This window comes from Mus pahari, chromosome 7 (assembly GCF_900095145.1).
Source record: "Mus pahari chromosome 7, PAHARI_EIJ_v1.1, whole genome shotgun sequence".
Taxonomy (NCBI): domain Eukaryota; kingdom Metazoa; phylum Chordata; class Mammalia; order Rodentia; family Muridae; genus Mus; species Mus pahari.
In genome coordinates this window covers 63,341,665-63,361,664 of record NC_034596.1, presented here as the reverse complement: position 1 = coordinate 63,361,664, position 20,000 = coordinate 63,341,665, and the positions used below count along the sequence as shown (strand labels likewise).

Here is a 20,000-nt window from a genome sequence, read left to right as displayed (position 1 = left end):
CTCAAGAAGGAGGAAGACCAAAGTGTGGATAGTTTGGTCCTTCTTAGAAGGGGGAATAAAATACCTATGGGGGGAGTTACAAAGTGTGAAGCAGAGACTGAAGGAAAGGCCATCCAGAGACCACTCGACCTGGGGATCCATCCTGTATACAGTGACCAAATGCAGACACTATTGTGGATGCCAACAAGTGCTTGGTGACAGGTATTTGTCTCCTGAGGGGCTCTACCAGTGCCTGACAAATACAGAGGTGGATGCTCTTAGACAACTATTGGATTGAGCACAGGGTCCCCAATGGAGGAACTAGAGAAAGGACCCAAGGAGCTGAGAGGGTTTGCAGCCCCATATGAGGAACAACAATATGAACCAATCAGTACCCCCAGAGTTCCCTGGGACTAAACCACCAAAGAGTACACATGGAGGGACCCATGGCTCCATCCACATATGTAGCGGAGGATGGCCTTGTCATCAATGGGAGGAGAGACCCTTGGTCCTATGAAGGCTCTATGCCCCAGTGTAGGGGAATGCCAGGGCCAGGAAGCAGGAGTGGGTGGGTTGGTGAACAGGGGGAGAGGGAGGGGATAAGAGGGTTTCCAAGGGGTAACCAGGAAAGGGAATAACATGTGAAATGTAAACAGAAAATATCTAACAAAACAGAGAGGAATCCCAGAAAACTGTAAGCAAAGAACTTGTTCGGATTGTTATACTGTCACAGAGTCATGACACTCAGTGAATCACAGGCAAAACTAAGAGTTTGACCCTGAGAAGCAATTCATGGAAGATCAGAAAAAGATACAAAGCAAACCCCTTTGACAGTATCTACAATGAGCACAGAAGGGAAAAATACAGTTAAAGGACTATCTGTCTATTAGATTACCTGAATGGAAAAAAAAAAAAAAAAAAAAAAACCAAGCCAGAAGCCTGAAAGAGCATCGCTGCACCATAGCACAGTGTATTGTGACACCATACATCTGTTAGCTGCACAACCAGGCTTAAGTTGTTTACACAAACACTTGAACTGAACTAACTTGTTGATTTTAGAACTGAGATTGTTGACCTACCCTCCCACATAGGCATTCTATCACAGAAATGTCACAGCCATACTCAGTAAAAACAGGACATTTCTGTAATAAAACAGATGCCATGTGACCAGCATCCTCAAGGGAGGGCTGTTTGAAGATGCTGAAACTGAGAAAATAGGAATGACAAGGGTAGTGAGTGCTCTGTAATGCCAGAAACACAGATGACTTCCAGTAAATTCCAGCAGCCAGGGAGAAGCAAGGTCACTTAAAACACAGTTTTCCAAAGATGGATGGACTGCTAGCCCTTCATTTCAAATATCAAGCCTCAGTACACTGAGAAAATAAATGCATATTTTCCACTGCCCAATTATTGGTATTCTGTTATGGCATCTCTAGGAAACTAACAACTCAATTGCAGGGATGTCAAATATCAGTACTTTATCATGTTGTTTTTAAGTCAGTAGCTTTGCTATTAGATCATTAATGGCGTTAGAGTAAATCTTCAAACAATACAGTGAATATCAATTTAATGGGGCTCAAGAAAGAACATCATTTAGTTTGTACCAGCCCCATTAAACAGGAGAAAAATTATGTTTGTATTATAATTTTCAAAAATCAACAAATTAGAATATATCAGAAAGATTTGATTTTATTTATACTACATCTTATTGTACTGTTTTATCACTGTGTTCCTTGTGTTTGTATAATATATAATATATATATATATATATAATGATTAATACTATATATATAATGTTAATCAGAGAATTGAATTTTCAATTCTTATTATTGAGTTGAAAACTTCAGTGTATGCTGTATGAAAGCATTTATGGTTGTTATTGTATACTTGAACAACTGTGCCATTTTACATTAATGTGCTTTTATGCTGTTTAACTTTTCTGTGCATTTAAAAATATAATACTAAGTATGGAATGGTAAGCCCAGACCATACTCAGATACTCTTTTTTAAAAAACAATATGGACATCTCTTGAAAAGGAATACCAAAGACTTTTCTCTAGTCTCCAAGCTAGCACACATGTATACACAATTGTCAGTGCATCATAGATACATACAAATGCACAAAAATTAAAAAAAAATTAAAGATGCCATAGATTCAACATTTTCAAGCAGGGAACTCTGGGAGGAGTTGAATTGCAGACAGTTGAAATTAATGTAATATTCAAATGATAAATCATATAAAATTTAAATAAATTATAAATACAAAACTGATAGTAAAGCTCACTAAGGTGTTGGTATGTCAAAGTGGAGGTAGCCCAGCCTCTGAGAAGCAATACTGGACATACAAAGAGTGTAAAGCATTAGCAAGGATATTCAATTAGAAATGGAAGAGAGAATGTGTCATGTCCAAGTTTGATCTCATTGAAATCCATGTGTGTTTGAATGTAAGAAATTTAACTCATTCTATATATATAGTCTACACACATAATATATATGTATATATGCATATATATAAGAATTAAAATATATAACCTTATGCATATATGAATTTTTTCTATTTTATAGTATGAAACAATAAAAAAGCAAGTTGTTTGACTAGTAAATCCTCCAAATATGTAATAAGCAACATATGTAATCATAACACTGTCTTACTCTTTCACCTGTATTCCCCTTCTTCTGTTTCTCTGTTTTTCTCAGTCTCTTTGTATGTATATGTCTGTCTCTATCTGTGTCTCTGCTTCTCTCTCTCTCTCTCTCTCTCTCTCTCTCTCTCTCTCTCTCTCTCTCTCTCGATGCAAGATCAAGATGTTTGTTGTATTTTCTAAATTGCAAATCCACACCTATCCCTTTGCTTCTGGGTGTCCTGTGACACTGTAAACTATAACACTGTAGTTGGACAACAATGCACACAGCATTTACAAAGGTATGAGGAAAACTCCTGAGATGGAAGGAGTATACAGAAGGATATACTAAGTCACATGCAAACATGTTTTTACGTAAGGACTTGAGCATTTATGAACTTGAGTATCCAAACACATTTTCTGTGGATACAACTATACTTCACTTTTCTCTAGACTTCATATCCAATTTTAACCATTTGGTTTTTTGGGCGGTAAAACAAATAAACAAGTTGGTAATTTGGGTACAGATTGCGACAAGTTATCATATATAGTAGCGAAATCATACTTTATAGAGAAATATAAACATTTTAATGTAGTATTTGACCAACAAACATTGGTAGCAGTTAAACTACATCGTGTGTAGAACTTTTTATTAACTTTGAAGTTCTAAACTCTTTTCTTTCTAGCTGTCTGCGTTACTGTTGAAGCAAGATAGACAAACTAATGCTAATGTCATTCACATTTCTAACCAGGGAAGTTTTAATATTAATTTTGGGTCTCAGTAGGTTTTAATGAGTTCTCTGCTGTTCTTTTTCTCTAATGTTTTATTAGAAGTAGAGGCAGGAGCTGATAAAATTAGTCATCCTTGGTGTAGCTTCCAATACTTCCCACTGACTTACCCTGGACCTATCTTCAGAGCCTGGCCTGGTCTCTTGAGTTCTATGGTTCTTTTAAGAGATGGGTTTCTTGTTTAACCACTCACTTTATCTGCTTCAGAGGCCCATATACACAATTCTATGAAGGAAATCTATATCCAGGTAGTCATATGCATGTTCCCCTGAGCTTTCCATCCCTTCAAACCTTTTGTAAGGCCTGAAGTCTCTTCTGCCCCTTCATCTAGCTTCTCTTGGCCATGATATAAGGTTAACTCACAGAATGCATAGTAGTAAAAGCCTGTGTTAGTGGCTCCCTTACCACCACTCCCTACCCCCCCCCACACACACACAAGTCAACATTTCTCTTTGCATACATTTATAAGATAAAGTTCATATGTAATGGGATAAGAGTGATGAGGAAGAATAGAATAGTGTTTTTTTGTTTTTTTGGGTGGGGCAGAGGGTAGATAAAAAGAAAGAAGAGATGAGTGAGATTAAGATACATGATGTGAAATTCACAAAGAATAGTTTAAAAAAATCCTAATGATGGTGGGAAAAAGTTGCAAAATAACATAGAAATTTTCATTTTGGTTAATTCTAATTCTCCATTTCTGGAGTGCTGTGTTATGAAAAATGTTCTAAAATACATTAAAGTAGATTATGTTTAGTAACCTTTAGATAGTAGGAAACTTTACAGCTTAGATGGAATATAGGTCAGTAAGGGTCTGACCTGAAAAGCAACGGCCAATTTATTTAGAGACAATGTATGATTTATCCCTTAAGTGCTTAAAATTGTGCTTGGTATAGGTTATACTAAAATCATTTATATTAGGTTAACTGTTTGCAAGATTGCTTCAACTATTTATGAAACATGTTAGATTTATAATAGTGATTTCTAACCTTAGATGCACAAAGGACATTTTATAATACAGACACCAGGTTCAAACTCAGAACAATTATTGTCAATTATCTTTGGAGAGGACTGAGAATAAGTATTTTCAGGGCTTTGTGAATTCTGATAGATGGTATTTCACTTGATAGATCCGTTGATAGTTAAAATGTTGTGAAATAGAAGAAAAGTATGAGTACAGTCAATCAATAGCCTTGTGTGTTCCACTACTCCCATGGGGACATCTCTCCTTCCTCTCCCTCCTTGCTGTTAAAGGCCATCAGAACAATCCCTTGGAGACTTCTCATTACTGCTTGTTATGCTTTTTATGGTGGTTGTAAAAAAAAAAAAAAAAAAACTATTGATATTTATTTGTTTGAAATATATTAAACTGTACCTGAAGTCCTTCATTCCAATAGTTATTTAAGTATTATATACGGCTGGAGAAATGGCTCAGAGGTTAAGAATACCTACCGTTGGGGAACATCCAGTTTCATTTTCCAGTATCCATACTGGTTGGTACATAACAACCTGTAACTCTAGCTCCAGGGTATCTGACCCCCCTTTTGGCCTTCACTGATATTTGCATATATGTGGTACAGATATAAATTCTCAGACCTAGATAGATATACATAAAATAACAAAGTAAATATTTTTTAAAATACTTAAGATATTTAAAAGAAGACTCTTACATTAAATGTGATTATGTACCATATAGTTATCTAAACACATTGTGATTTCAGTAGATCTTTAGATATCAAAGGGTATTCCTAAAAAAAAAAAATCAATATGTAGATCAGTAAATTAGGCTTATAAAATGTAATATGTGAATTTTTTATTGAAATGTTACATAATTTCATTATTTATGGTAGTAGCTGAGGGTTTTTGAATTTTTACTTATTTTTCAAAATAATGAGTTTCATTGACATTTTAATACATTTATCATTAACCTTTGCTTATATGTGTCCCTTCTGTATCTTGTATCTTTGTCACTTTCACATGATCTCCATCTATCTTCTCCAAGTGTTTCTCTCCAATCTTATGTCATACATGAAGTAGAAATTTCTGGTTTCATTGGAGAGCCAGTTGTGTCATGTGATGCTTATCTGGAAACTGTCTTATGAAAGGATGTTTTGCTGAGAACAGATGCATGATGTTTCTCTGGAAGCTGCCTGACAGAAGGGTATATAATGTTTTACTGGAACAGATGCTTAAGAGGCACATGATCTTTGGAAATAGTGTAACTATTGAGGCTCTGGCATTGGTCCACCTTGCTGGTCTTCATGGGGCTTCACTGACACTGGTCTTTATTGACAAATCTATTGCATTGGTTTGTGTAGTAAATAATATTTAAAAATTCCAGTGTGGAGCTTCTTCCCTGCTTTAGTCCATTTATATTCCTGGAGGAAAGACACACACACAGCCTTTATATTTTTAAATATGCCTTAGGCAGTATAGTAGCTGGGCAGCTGCCTATCCTCCATGCTTCCAGAATCTACTTTCGATAACAAGTTATCACTTACTATTTACTATGTTCCATTTGGGCAGCCCTTTGGGCCATGTTCTTTTGGCCATTAGCCCTCAGTGGTTCTACTCCTCCTCCTAGACATCCTCTTCTTCCATGTTGGCTTCCTTCCCTCTTCCTCCTTGTAGTCCTCTCTCCTAGGAGCCTGCTAAACCTTGACCCCTATGTCTCTTCTGTCCAGCTTCCACATGTTTATTCACCAATCAGAATTAATTTGGGGTCAGGAACCCAGGGGCTACTTGAAGACTCCAAGTCTTGAGGTCCTGCACTCAGCATTACAATAGACAATAGACAGTAAAACACAAAACCTCAACAGGTCTGCTCCGCATTCTTTACTAATCTTCACTTATCATGACTTTGTAGAAAGAATCACACCAAAGAGCTTCTGGTGGTGCACCAGGCTGCTCCTTGCAGCTTCAGAGGACACATGCCAATCAGCAGGATCTAGCAGTTTTTTCTGGATCGAAGCCACTGCTGTTGATTCCCGCTCAGTGTTTTGCTAGTGGACTGGACTGCTGACAATGAATTGGAATCACCCCCAAAAAACTACTTCTAAACAGGTCCATATCCCGCTTTGTCCTAAGAGCTATTTCCTCCCCTTCTGTTGGTCAGTGGGCTCTAAGAGAGATTGGAGCCTTTAAGAACACTTATTAAAATAGGATTTGAAAAATATAAGCCAATGCATACATATATGAGTGATACAAATGCAGAGAGAGAGAGAGAGAGAGAGAGAGAGAAGGAAGAACAGAGGGAGGGGTGTGGAAGGGAGAGAGAAAGAGAGAATAAGAATGTTTCTCACAGAAAATTATAATATATGTGCTTGGCATAATTTACTCGAAGATTCCTGCAAATGACATATTTCATTCTTAATTTATAGAAATATGATTCAATAAATTGAAAAAGCCTGTCAGCAATTAAACATAAGTATATTGAGAAATTGAAGCATCAATAGTCTTTAAGAGAAAAAAAAATGCCCACAACTAAAGAGATTCACTGCTAAGTACTACCAGATCTTTAAAGAAGAGCTAACATCAATGTATCTCAAATAATTTCACTGTTAACCCACAGCTCTGATAAGTTTTCAGTGATGATGCTCATGTCCTACCTAACGTAGATTCTAGGTCTGCTCCATTTATTTATTCACTTTTGTGTCCATGGAGTATCATTCTGGAATGGTAATTGTTTTCTGTATCCCTCCTCTTCTCCATTTCTTTCATTGGCCTTTAATGTCAAATAACTCATTGTTTAAAATTTCTTGCTGGGCAGTGGTGGTGCATGCCTTTAATCCCAGCACTTGGGAGGCAGAGGTGGGTCGATTTCTGAGTTCGAGGCCAGCCTAGTCTACAGAGTGAGTTCCAGAACAGCCAGGGCTATACAGAGAAACCCTGTCTCGAAAAACCAAAAAAAAAAAAAAAACAAATTTCTCATGTAACACTCTGTAGGAGTAGTGTTTCCTGATCCATTAGACATAGTTGAAAATTCCCCATTTGCAGTGAGCTGGTGTTCCAGCACCTCCTTTATTCTGTACAGTTCTAATGTTTGTATTAAGTGCTACACCACATGACCATGGGCTCCCAACTGCTTTGTTTATTGCTGAATCTTCAGTATTTAGTGGAGTGCCTGGAAAAATAATGGACACTTGATGAATGTTTGCTAGATCAATGTTAAATTCAGCAACTACTTGACGCTCCTTTCCTGAACTATAAAATTTCTGCTTCATTGCTTGTCAGTATTCCTATTTTTAAAAACATGCATCATGTATACTACTTCTTTTTGACACATTAATATTCTGTTCCACATTAGTTTCTCCTAACAAATGCTTTTCAGGCTTCAGTTCACTAAAAATAGGTCTTATGCCTCACTGCAATGAACAATTACCCAAAGAACACTGGCCTGGCTTGCTGTTTTCTTATGGGCTTTTGGTCATCATTAAAACATGCTTTACTCTATTTAGGATTGGGGAACATGATTAAATGAACAGATATTTGCAAGGATTTCACTTAATTTTTATTATTTTTAAGAACACATCAGGAATTAGAGTACTTATCTTGGAATCATTTCTATTTAAGGATTTGAAATACTCTGAGAAAAGTAAATGATTGCATTCTAAACTGCAATATCATCTCTGTAATCCGAGGCATCCTATCCTGAAATATCAGCCTTACGTTTGTATTCATCCTGGGGCTTCTTCTTGGGAGATTTTGTCACTGGTGTTAATTTGTACATGTTTTAAACAGACTGTGAGACAGCCTTGAGGGAGTAGAGCATGGAGAGCAGTTGAAACATCCATATCCAAAAGATGCAAAAATGTTTCCTAGCTTCTTTTCAATGCTTCTGTTATCATGTCTTCGTGATCTCCGATTATAACTTTCTGGAGAATGTTGGCAAACTAACCCTAATTCATTTTTATTGTGATGTCTTATGCTTTTGTATGCATGTTTTACAGTTCATTTTTTTCTATTCTAGATTAAACATGTTATCAGATTGCTATGTTGCTAGTAGTTCTAAATATATCTCCCTGTTTGTATGTCTCTAGGTGTTATAGCAGACTCCTTTACTATGTCAATTACTTGATTTTGTAGGAGACAATGTAAATTAGCACTTGGTCTAACTTTAATTTTACTAAAAGCCTTTAATTTCCTAAATTTCAAAAACTCAATTAAAGTATTAATAAATAGAAATTTTTACCTGCCAAGATGAACTGAATTTATTAAAAGCATATAAAACTGTCTAGCTTAGAGATTTACATTTCTCTTTGTTGGTGAATATCTGCCCTTTGTCTATACTGATCCTCCATATTCTTGCAGCTATGCAATTATTCAGAGACTGTTTCATGCCTCAAAGCTTGATCAGAATTACAATGGATTCTAAAATGACCATTTGGAAATTACAACTTTTGAAACAAATTGAAAGCAATAAAAATTGCCATGAAGAAGGAATGCTGAATTAAGAGTTTCTCAAGTTATATATACTTTGAGTAGTCTTTAAGTAGATTAAACATATTTCTGGCCTTTATCATAATTGTTCTTTGTATAACATACCTGAGAGTGTTAGATATGTTCCCAATGCATACTAAATTCAGAAAGGACAAATGAAGTTGCCTTTTGCTGCACAGCAATGGTTATTTTCAGAGATTAATAGAAAATATTGAAGTAATCATAAAATGTCAATGGCAATAAATCAAATTATTTTTATAATTAAGTAATGAATTATAAATTAATAAAAAGTGCTCATATTTATATGGTAAACATATTGGATACAAATATTCACTGAGGCATAAATTCACATAGTAAGACCAAGTAGAGGTATGGGATCCATGATATAAACTGATTCTTGTCCATGCATGTCTGTGTGTGTGTGTGTGTGTGTGTGTGTGTGTGTTTACTGCTGTTATTTTTCTATTATTTAGTGACAACAAAGCACTAAATTGTGGGGGGAAACCTGTATAACTTGTGCTGCAAGAAGTAGTTATTTAATTGGAGGGTATAAGGCAAGGTCAATACCAAAGGACCCCAGTTTAGCATTCATGTTTTCAGTGCACCACAGAAAAGAACAATCTCTCATCCTCCATAGTGTAGCTCAGGTGTAGGAAAACAAGGTCTCAGCTCATGCAGCATGAGCAGAAGCAATGTGCTACATTTCAACAGAAAATTTAAGGATGCAAATGTGCTTTGCTAATGTGTTTTCTCTTCCTCTGAGAACTCTATTTTCTCTAGGAAGGAGCTATTCCATTACGCTAGAATATAGCAAATACTATGGGAAACAGAAACACTTTTGAGTTTAAAGTTCATAAGAGTTAGCACTCTTTTCATAACAGTATAATAATGGTAGGTTGTCATATTTCAACATGACTAATGTAGTCAAGGAAAGATTCATTAGTAAATATAGAAATATTTCATAATATTTTGTCTTCATTATTTTTGATATTTCAAGATAAACAGTTAAGTATGATAAATGTACACAACAGGAATGATCCTGTTTTACTTTTCTTAAAATAAATGTAATTTACCTATGCTTGTCCTTAAACCACTTAAAAGAAAAATCTCACATTATCCATAATATGCAGCAAGAACAACTCTATATTTATAAAATATGTGTACAATCATAGGTTATTTACTTACCTCAAATTATGAGATATTATATGCTGATATAAACATTTTTCTCTATGTTTCAGAGCCTGTGTATGGTTCCCATATGGGGCTCTAAATTGTTCACAGGAAGTCATTCACTACGATAGATTTTAGTACTGGATCTTTTCGTCAAGAAAAATCAGTTATTTTCTACAGAATGAAAGTCTCTAGGAAATCATATACACAAAGGTTTACATTTCAACACATACAGACATAAGCAGGTTTTTCCAACAAAAGTTCATATATTTTGTGGCCTCCGAGTTTCAAAATGTTGCTGTATGTTTGCTAAAACGGCATCTATGGTCCTTCTGACCCTACAGAAAGCTTCTCTTTTGGAATCTTAACTTGATCTTCTGTAAAGTCAATGTTAGGAAAGCAGAGAATATAAGGCATAGACACTTTCCTTGAATTGTTCTCAAAATATTCACAAAAAAGTATTACATTTTGAAATATGTTGCATTTAAGAGACTAGAGATAGAAAGCAAAGAGGTACCTATGTTCTATGTGGATTTTACCCTTTATGTAGCAAACATTTTACTGGAGGTCTTCATATAGAGACAAATTTGCCAACAATGGACTGTTAACAACAGCTTCTAGTTCTTCATTGGGGGAAGGGGAAGTTAGAGGATTGAAAGATGTGTTGTGAAACACACACAATAAGAGGCTTGAGAGAGTCCATTGATGTTAAGAGAAATTAAAGAAAAGCAATTGCTTCCTGTTATTTTTGTTGTTAAAGTTGGGATTCTGTTCTTGAGGCTGTCTTCTTTTAGGTTTGTTGAAGGATTACTTTCTTGCTTTTCCTAGGGTGTAGTTTCCGTCCTTGTATTGGCGTTTTCCCTTTATTATCCTTTGAAGGGCTGGATTCGTAGATAGATATTGTGTGAATTTGGTTTTATCATGGAATACTTTGGTTTCTCCATCTATGGTAATTGAGAGTTTTGCTGGGTATAGTAGCCTGGGCTGGGATTTGTGTTCTCTTAGGGTTTGCATAACATCTGTCCAGGATCTTCTGGCTTTCATAGTCTCTGGTGAGAAAGTCTTGTTTAATTCTAATAGGCCTGCCTTTATATGCTCTAGCTGCATATGTAGCAGAAGATGGCCTATTTGGCCATCATTGGGAAGAGAGGACCATTGGTCTTGCAAACTTTATATGCCCCAGTACATGGGAATGCCAGAACCAAGAAGTGAGAGTGGGTGGGTAGGGGAGCAGGACAGGGGGAGGGTATAGGGAACTTTCAGGATAGCATTTGAAATGTAAATAAAGAAAATATCTAATAAAAAATAAAAATATAAATAAATAAAAGAGGCTTGAGAGATTCAAGTTTTTAACTATATCACAAGCAGTGTGGCACAGAGAGATGGAATGCAGAGGAAACCCTAAATTAATTACCAAGAGTCTCAAAAAACAAAGATGAACCTCTGAGAAGTAAGAGAAGTAAATACCTTGGGAGCATGAAATATGGATGATACCTGGTAATTCTTTGTCTTTATATGGTGGTAAAGGAATCTGAATTCAGTAGTAATCATACTTAAATTATTCTGTCTTGATTCTTTTCCCAGATAGGCAGTATGTCATATCTTCTTCTGAGTGCTGGACACAGAACCAAATTTCCTTGGTAGTCACTCAACATGGGTAAACAGTGTTCTCATGATCAGTGTTGCAAACTGTGATGTTTGCAATGTTAGGTGTCATCAACACATTTTGAGGTAGGGTATTTAAAATTAGAATGGTTTATTATGCATAACTTTATTGTAAATTGAGGAGCATCTATATAAGGCAATGCTTGTGCTGTTTACTAGTGAAATATATCAAAGTCCATACACCTAATTAAATCATGGAACCTATTTCAAGTGTTTTTTTAATCTTTTAAGAAAAACTAAAAGAAGTAGCTTATTAATTAGAATATGAATTTTCTTATCTCTTGTCCTAATTCCTATTAATTTTTATGTGAGAATCAATCAATTATTCACTATAACATTAAGATAATTATTGTAGGACTAGAAATATAAATTTTCTTAGATATTGGAGACCCCATTATTCATTCATAAAAGCTCAAAACTAGTGTCCATAGGAAGGTAGAAACTAAACTGATTTATTTTTCCATAAGTATTTAAAACATTGTTTTGAAATTTTCTAAAATTATGCAATGATAATAATTTTGTTCTATTTGTGATTTCAGTTGGTACAAGTATATAAGTCAGTCAGTTTGTTAGTTCCTAAGCGATACTGTTTTTTGGTTGTTCCTTAAATTATCAAATACTTAGAATTCTACAAATGTATAATCTGAGAGATACTCACAAATTAGAGGCAAGTAAACTTTCCTGGGTCTTTCATAGAAGAAGTTTATGATCTTTACATTATAGTCACTTTAAAATATGCCTATTGATGCAGAGAAGAGGCTCAGAGGGAAGAGAACTCACTCTTCTTGAGAGGATGCTAGTTAGCACCCACTGGACAACTCACAAATAAAAACAACCCTGAGATGCCACTGTACACCCACCAGAATGGCTAAGATCCAAAACTCAGGTGATGGCACACTCTGGCAAGGATGTGGAGAAAGAGAAATATTCCTCCATTGCTGGTGGTATTGCAAAGTGGTAAATCACTCTGGAAATCTGGTGTTTCCTCAGAATATTGGAAATAGTTCTATCTGAAGACCCACCTCCACTACTCTTGGGCATACACCCAAAATATGGTCCATCATACCACAAGGACATGTGCTACATTATATTCATAAAAGCCTCATTTTGTAATAGCCAGAAGTCTCTCAACCAAAGAATGGGTATAGAAAGTATAGTTCATTTACACAATGGAATACTATTCAGTTATTAAAAACAAGGGCATCATGAAATTTGCATGCAAATGGACACAACTAGAAAGTATCCTGCGTGAGGTAACTTATACCCAAAAGGACATGCATGGTATTTGCTAATAAGTGTGTATTAGCCAAAAACTATAGAATACCTAGAATACAACCCACAGACCATAAGAAGTGTAACAAGCAGAAATGCCCAAGTGAGGATGCATCGAAGAATACACTTACTTAGATGTGGGAAGAAAATAATCATGGGTAGGAAGGGGGAGGGAGGAATCTGGATGGGAGAGGGGACTGGGGGGTGACGGAACAAGACTATGTATTTGGGCGAGGACAGTAGAGAATCCCAGAGGACTAGGAGAATGAATGGAAATACACAGCCTCAGGATGTGGAAAGTTGGGGGAACCCTCTAGAAAGTACCAGAGACCTGGGAGGTGAGAGACTCTCAGGACTCCATGAAAGTGACCTTAGTCAAAATGCCCAACGATGGGAATAGGGAACTTAAAGAGTCTACCTCCAGTAGGTAGACAGGGCCTCAAAGTACAGGGTTACTAACCCATAGCCAAAATTTCTGACCCAGAATCATTCTTGTCTAAAAGAACTGCAGGGATAAAAATGGAGTAGAGACTGAAGGAAAGCTAATTCAGTGACAGGCCCAACTTGGGATTCATCTCATGGGGGTGGCACCAAGGCCTGGCACTATTATTGATGCTATGATATGCTTACAAACAGGAGCCTAGCATGGCTGACCTCTGAGAGGCCCTACCAGCAGCTGACTGAGACAGACACAGATACTTACACCCAACCACTTGACAAAAGTCAGGGACCCTGAAAGACGTCCATGGGGAGCCCTCCCAATGCCAGTCTCGAGAAGGTGGCACCCAAAAAACATGAATAAACCATCTTGATGTAAAAACATGAGGTAGTTTATTGGCGGAGCTCCGGGCCAATGCGTACCTCATGCAAGAGGTAGAGGCACTGACCATGTGGCTCGAAAGCTAGGGGGTTTTATAGGGGGAGGGGGAGGGTATAGCAAGAATTGGTGCGGTTATACACGATTGGCTCATTTAAACATCAGCAAAATGATTATAGGTCAGCAAGTTAGGATGTCAGGGACCTGAGGGGCAGGTCAGCAGAACATCTGGCTACTGTGTAACAGCGGGCCTGCTCAGACTTGCCTGGGCCTGCTAGGTTCCCAGCCTCAGGCTTCTAAGCTCACAAAACAACTCTCTGGACATAAGTTACATGAACCCCAGGCCTTAAATTTCATTTTAAATTTCATTTCCCTTCAACCCCTGTGGTTTAATTCAGGGAAAGGCTGGAAGAATGTGAGGAGGAGAGCAATTCCATAGGAAGACCAGCAATGCAACTAACCCAGACCTCCGGATCTCTCAGACACTCAACCACCAACTAGGCAGCACACACTAGCTGATCTGAAGCCCTGAGGCCTGGTGTGCCCTCAGGCAGAGCCTACTTGTCTTCTCCTCAGAGAGAGCAGCTGTGCCTAATCCTAGAGATACTTGAGACCCCAGGGAGTGGGGAGAACTGGCAGGGTCTGTGTGTAGGGGGTGGGGACATCCCCTTTGAGACAAGGAGGAGGAATGGAATGAAGAACAGTGGGAGGGCAGACCAGGAGGGGAGTAATGACAGGACTTTAAAAAAAAAAAAAAATTAAAGTAAAAAAATACAATTTTTAAAAATGAAAAAAAAAAAAAAAAAAAAACCAAAACAAAACTATAGCACTTTCTTCATGAGCTTCATTGATATACTATGGGGGGCATAATTGTATCTAGTACAGAGTTTCCTGAAAGATTTTGCTTTGCAATCAATTGTAACTTTGGTGTTTAGTCATATTACCTGAGGACAGATCAAAATATCAATTCTTTGATATGTTCATGAACTTCCTGTCTTTTATTCACTTTCCCTTGTAGAAGCTTAATTGTATTGCAACTGGCTTTTAGAATTCTCTTCAATATATTTGATGACTTTGAAATCACATCTGTAATTTCATTTGTTGCAAAATTTGATAATTTGAATATGCTTCTTAACTCTACAAAAATTCCACATTCAGTGGGGAAAGGAAGAGTTGGAAACCATAGCTTTCATTCTAGGTAATATATTCTCAGAACCTCTGTAGAATTTGAATCACTTTTTGATAAAATATGTGTGTCTACTGTCTCTTTGAGTATAAGACCTTTGTAGATAAAAGATAACAATGTTTTCTCACTGTAGATGTTTATTATATATATGTTAAATTCAATTATTTCAGTGATGAATTATCTGAGCAAACTAAGGTTACCAAGATATTTTATTTCAAGATCTTGCTCTTCCCTGCACTACATGTCAAGACTTCTAAGTAGATTTGAACAGAGTATACCTAAGGCAAAAGCTCTGTGGTACGCTAGCAAAAGCTTTGACCAGTCTAATCAAGAGTTCCTTAGAGTTTGTCTGGACATACCTAACTCTTAGATTTATATTTTATCACTGTCCCTTCGGCCTTAATCTTCATGTTTAATATCTTATATCAATATTAATATAGTAGCAATTGACACTTTCAAATAGGTAGTTGATCTCCATAATTTTTACTTTTATAGAAATTTTATGTTAAAATTCACAGTACTAGTTTGTATTTTTTCCAAACCAAATACTCCATGTAGTGAACAATCTAAGTATTGAATTTTAAGGTGAGAAAGTCTGCTTTCTGTGAATCAAAACAAATTGTGCATAAATAATAAAGACAACACAATGGCATATTTGTTTTAGAAATAAAATTTCCAAAACTTAGGGTAGATTTAAAAAATTTAGTATCTTGAGAATATTATGACTACATAGATAACCTTAATGGAATAATAACTAATAAAAGACAATTCCTGAAAGAGCTGAGGTTAATATTGAATGTCAGGGGATATAAAAGACAGGACTATAGTCATGTTAATACTGGTATTTTCCATCAAGAGATTTATTTTGTGTTGCTTTTAGATTTATTTGCTAGCTTTCTCTCAGAAATCAGCAAACAGCTGTACATCCCTGCAGCCAGTGTCAAACCAGTGGGCAAAATGATGTAGAAATTTGAAGAACAGAAAAAAGACCAATTTATAAGATTAAAGAGACATATATGCATTCATGAAGAAAAATTTACAGCCAGGAGCTAGACATGAGGGACAGAAATACTGAATTTTAAAAACCGAAATAGCTTTCCGCATATCCTATAATCCCAGTCAATGACAGTCTTAACCAAAATCTACTATACAATGGCAGATACAAGAAAATATTTTAAATATGCATAATTAAAATGATGGGGAAAGTGTTCATAAATAAACCTACAAATGTATAAAATAATCTAAGCAAATACTTAAGATTTATGTATTTTATTTGTAATATAGTTTCATATTTTAATATAATCTTTAGGTAGAATTTGGAACAGGTATCTGAAAAACCTATATTTCATTAATTGATGTAACAAATATTTATTGCTGTGTAGAGTATATATTTTATACATAGGTCTATTTACTGGGTGGGTTTGGGGCCCAGAATTCTACTGGATGCTTACTACTTCAAAAAATTCTGAGCATAATTCAGTCTTCAGTTAGCAGTATTCCATGCACATTTTTACAGACAAAATTAGCTGAAGTAATTTAAGAAGGCAATATATATAATATGCTGCAGGGAGCGTCCCGGCCCAGAGAGGGTAGTAGTGGAGTCACAGAATAGGACCCTGGTGATGGTATTAAAGTCTGAGGGTCAAGCAGGGTCTCAGGAAAAAACAAACAAAACACTAAACAAAACAAAAACATCTGAGGGTCTCGGGGCTTTCTAGCTCTCTAACTGTACTGAAATGCTGATAACTTCGAGAAAGCCCTAAAACCTTTCTTGCTCTGAGGGTAAAGGACTGCTGCCTTAGGTGACTAACACCTGTAGCCTAACAGGGGAGGATTAAGCAATGTGGCCTTTGTTCCATCTCAGCAGGAACTGCTGGGCTCTAACTTTCAGCCGGCTGGTTCAAAGTCACAGGAAGAAAAAGGGACACTTAGAAAAGTTATAGCATTTATTACTAAGTTGTAAAAAGTTTCCTATGAAAGCTATCTAAGGGGAAAAGCAGAAAGATCCTAAGTGGGGAAAGGGAAAAAAAATTCTACTCTAAGTAGAGAAATACTTTTAGAGGTTCTTTTTGTCCTTAGTACTTCTACATCTTTCAGAATACATGATCACATGTGAGAGAGTGCATCACAAGTTTACACAAAAATTCAAGTCATAAATTGAAATAGAAATTTACGAATGTTTACATGAATATCTATTAGGAGAGTCATTATCTGGCTAGACATCCATCACCTGTCTCGCCTCTCCAGGTTCACTGAAGGTTTAAAACCATAACTAAGTGATTAGTGAATTTTCTGTGGGCTACTGGGGGTGGGGGAAGGGGGAGAGAAAGAGCCCACACCCTGCCAGAGTTCCTCCTGTGCTCTGGGCAGGTGGACATGGGAGGGCTGCCAGATGCTTTCCACTCAGCCCAGGTGGGCATCTGGCTGTATGAAGCCACTGGACCCCACTCAGCGGGGGGTGGACAAGGGGCAGCCCCTGATACCAAGGGCCCCGGGTGACACCCTCTGCCGCTGGGACACAGCAGAGAAGGCAGAGGGAGAGGGGTTCCCATGTAGGCTGAGAGTCCTTAGTCTGGTTCGTGACTGGAGCACAGGCAGGCCTTCCATCAGGAGGTTAGAAATGGCTCATTAGAGGAAGGCCTATCCCATTGTCCAAGCACAGTGGGCCTTGATGAACAGAGACAGTCTATGGTTTTAGAACTTTATTGTAGAAAGGCAGGGTAGGGGAGAGAAGGTAAAAGAGAGACTGGCCATGACCAAGAAGAGAGAAGGGGGAAAAGGAGAGAGAGAAGAAAGGTAGAGAGTAAGAAAGAGGGAGAGAGAGAGGGAGAGTGAGAAGAGTTAGGTGGGGCCAAACAGCCCCTCTTATGGTGGGCTGTTAACTTACTGTTGCTAAGTAACTGGAAGAAGTCTAGCTGAATGTCAGAATCTTGGGACATTATGTACGTGTCTACTAGCCACAGCTTCTCCTGTGGGGGCTGTGGGTGTGATAACTTCGACACAGGAGTCCAGGAGACATGAGGTAAAGCCTTCTGTCCCATGTGGGTGGGAATTACCACAACCAGGTACTGGGGTTCCACACCTCAGCTTGACTGGAGACCAGACTGTCTGTGCATAGCCCATTGCCCCACAGTTTTCTATCGATAATCCTAGTCAATATTTTACCTTCTGTCCTAAAGCCTATAATAAATCAACAGTTCCCTTTTTATGACCTTTGGTTAATTGTTTTACAACCTCTCAGAATGTGCTCTGAGTAGTAGAAAGTTTGATTACCATCTATGAACAGTTAACTGGTGACACTTGGGAGACTGGCAGAGTTCTCAATGCAGTTTTGACTATCAGAAAAGGAACAAATAACAGTCCCACTATAAAAGAGCTTAATAATCAGATATAATTTTAGGAATTCTTATAGGATCATCATAAAGACTTAAGTCATCTATTTGTCTATATAGCATCAACACACGACAGTAAATACATCTTTGTGGGTCTGCAGAGATCTGCTCCAAAGGGGTGTGTCATTAGTGATTGTTATATATGTTTAACAATAAGTATATTAATACCAGGATTCTTTCCTAAAATGAAGGCCTTACAGACTTGCTTAATAAAGGCACACTTGTCGCAAATTATATAATAATCCGAAGCAGATCATTTCAGGATGATCACCTGCTAGTTATTAGCTTGTCTCATATGGCTCCTGAGAGACTCCAGCTGCCTCTACCACTGTGAAGAGTACATCACCCTTGTACTGAACAGCGGGAGTGGCCTGTCCCATCCCATGACTACACTAACCAATAGGTCCAGGAAGACCCCTGGATGATGGCTTTGATTCTTTGGTGAACTCGAGTACTGGAGCTCAGTCAGACAGTGACCTCAGAGAGTACTACCTTCAGCAGCATGTGGGAGTCAGTGAGCACTCCAGCTACATTGACTCAGAATCCTCAGCCTCCCTATCCAGCTCAACACCTCCCACAGAAGAGGAGTCTGCCAACAATGCCTCCCAATTGGGGCCCCTGAGTATCACTACCACAAATGCAGTGGTACCAATCCCAGCAAATGCCAACATGTGAGGATGCCACCTCTGGACAGCAGTGCCTGTCTTGCTGAGGCATTATCGGGACAAATCCCTCCTGGGCCTCTCCAATGAGTCCAATTCTGAAGAGAATGTTTGTAAGGCTGAACTGGACACAGATCTCTTCCCTCAGCCATGGTCGCCCAGCCCAGAGCATGGATCTAGCATTTCTTGTAGCTCCACCAGCTCTGAGGATGAAGAGGAACTGAAGCAATGCTGAGCCACAACCAGGCAGAGAAACACTATGTGGCGGCAACAAAAGATACCCCCTGGAAGAGAGGCCCACTGGCGCAGCCAAGTCCACCAACACCTACATTGGAGAAGACAATTATGACTACCCACAGGTCAAGGTGGATGTCCTCTCCTCCTCCCCAGACTCCTTCCCTGAGCAGGGCACTTCCACTCTGGATATTCAGCCAAGCCAGGCACCAGTTGCCAACATGGAATTAGTTGAGCATAAGATTTATAAAGCTTATAAATGGCTCTGCTGCTACTATATCTCTTACTCAAATAACAAAGATGGAGAAGCCTCCTTAGTGGCAGAGGAGGCAGATGAAGGAAAAAAACAAACCAGCCACAAAAACAACCCAACCCCTTCTTCCAGTATGGAGCCTGTCTAGCAGCCACAAACCAGAGGGACCATGACCTGCCTCCTGAAGGCTGTAGCAATGATGCTTGTAAAGAAAGACTTCCAGAGAGTTGGCCTCCAAGGAGGGCTCTGACCCAGGATGCAGGCGAGATCGCCATCTTGTGAGAACTGGTCTCCTGGAAACCCAGGACACAGGAGTGTGTGGGCCACAGAAACAACAGCTTCTTGGACAGGGTCCCTTTGGGCCTTCATCTTCAGCCAGGAGGAAGATCTGAACTCCAGACCTCTCTGTGCACCTTCCCTGCAACAGGAGAGCTTGCCTGCAGAGATTGCTCTGACCACTCGGACTCAGGAGAGTTGGACTCCCAGGAGTGCTGACAGAGGCTAACAGAATCACAGGAGGAGCA

General features: G+C 38.0%; 1 pseudogene; it reads left to right on the top strand.

Moving 5' to 3' along the window:
* LOC110324042 overlaps positions 1-20,000 on the top strand; it is a 60,352-nt pseudogene that overhangs the window by 31,303 nt on the left and 9,049 nt on the right.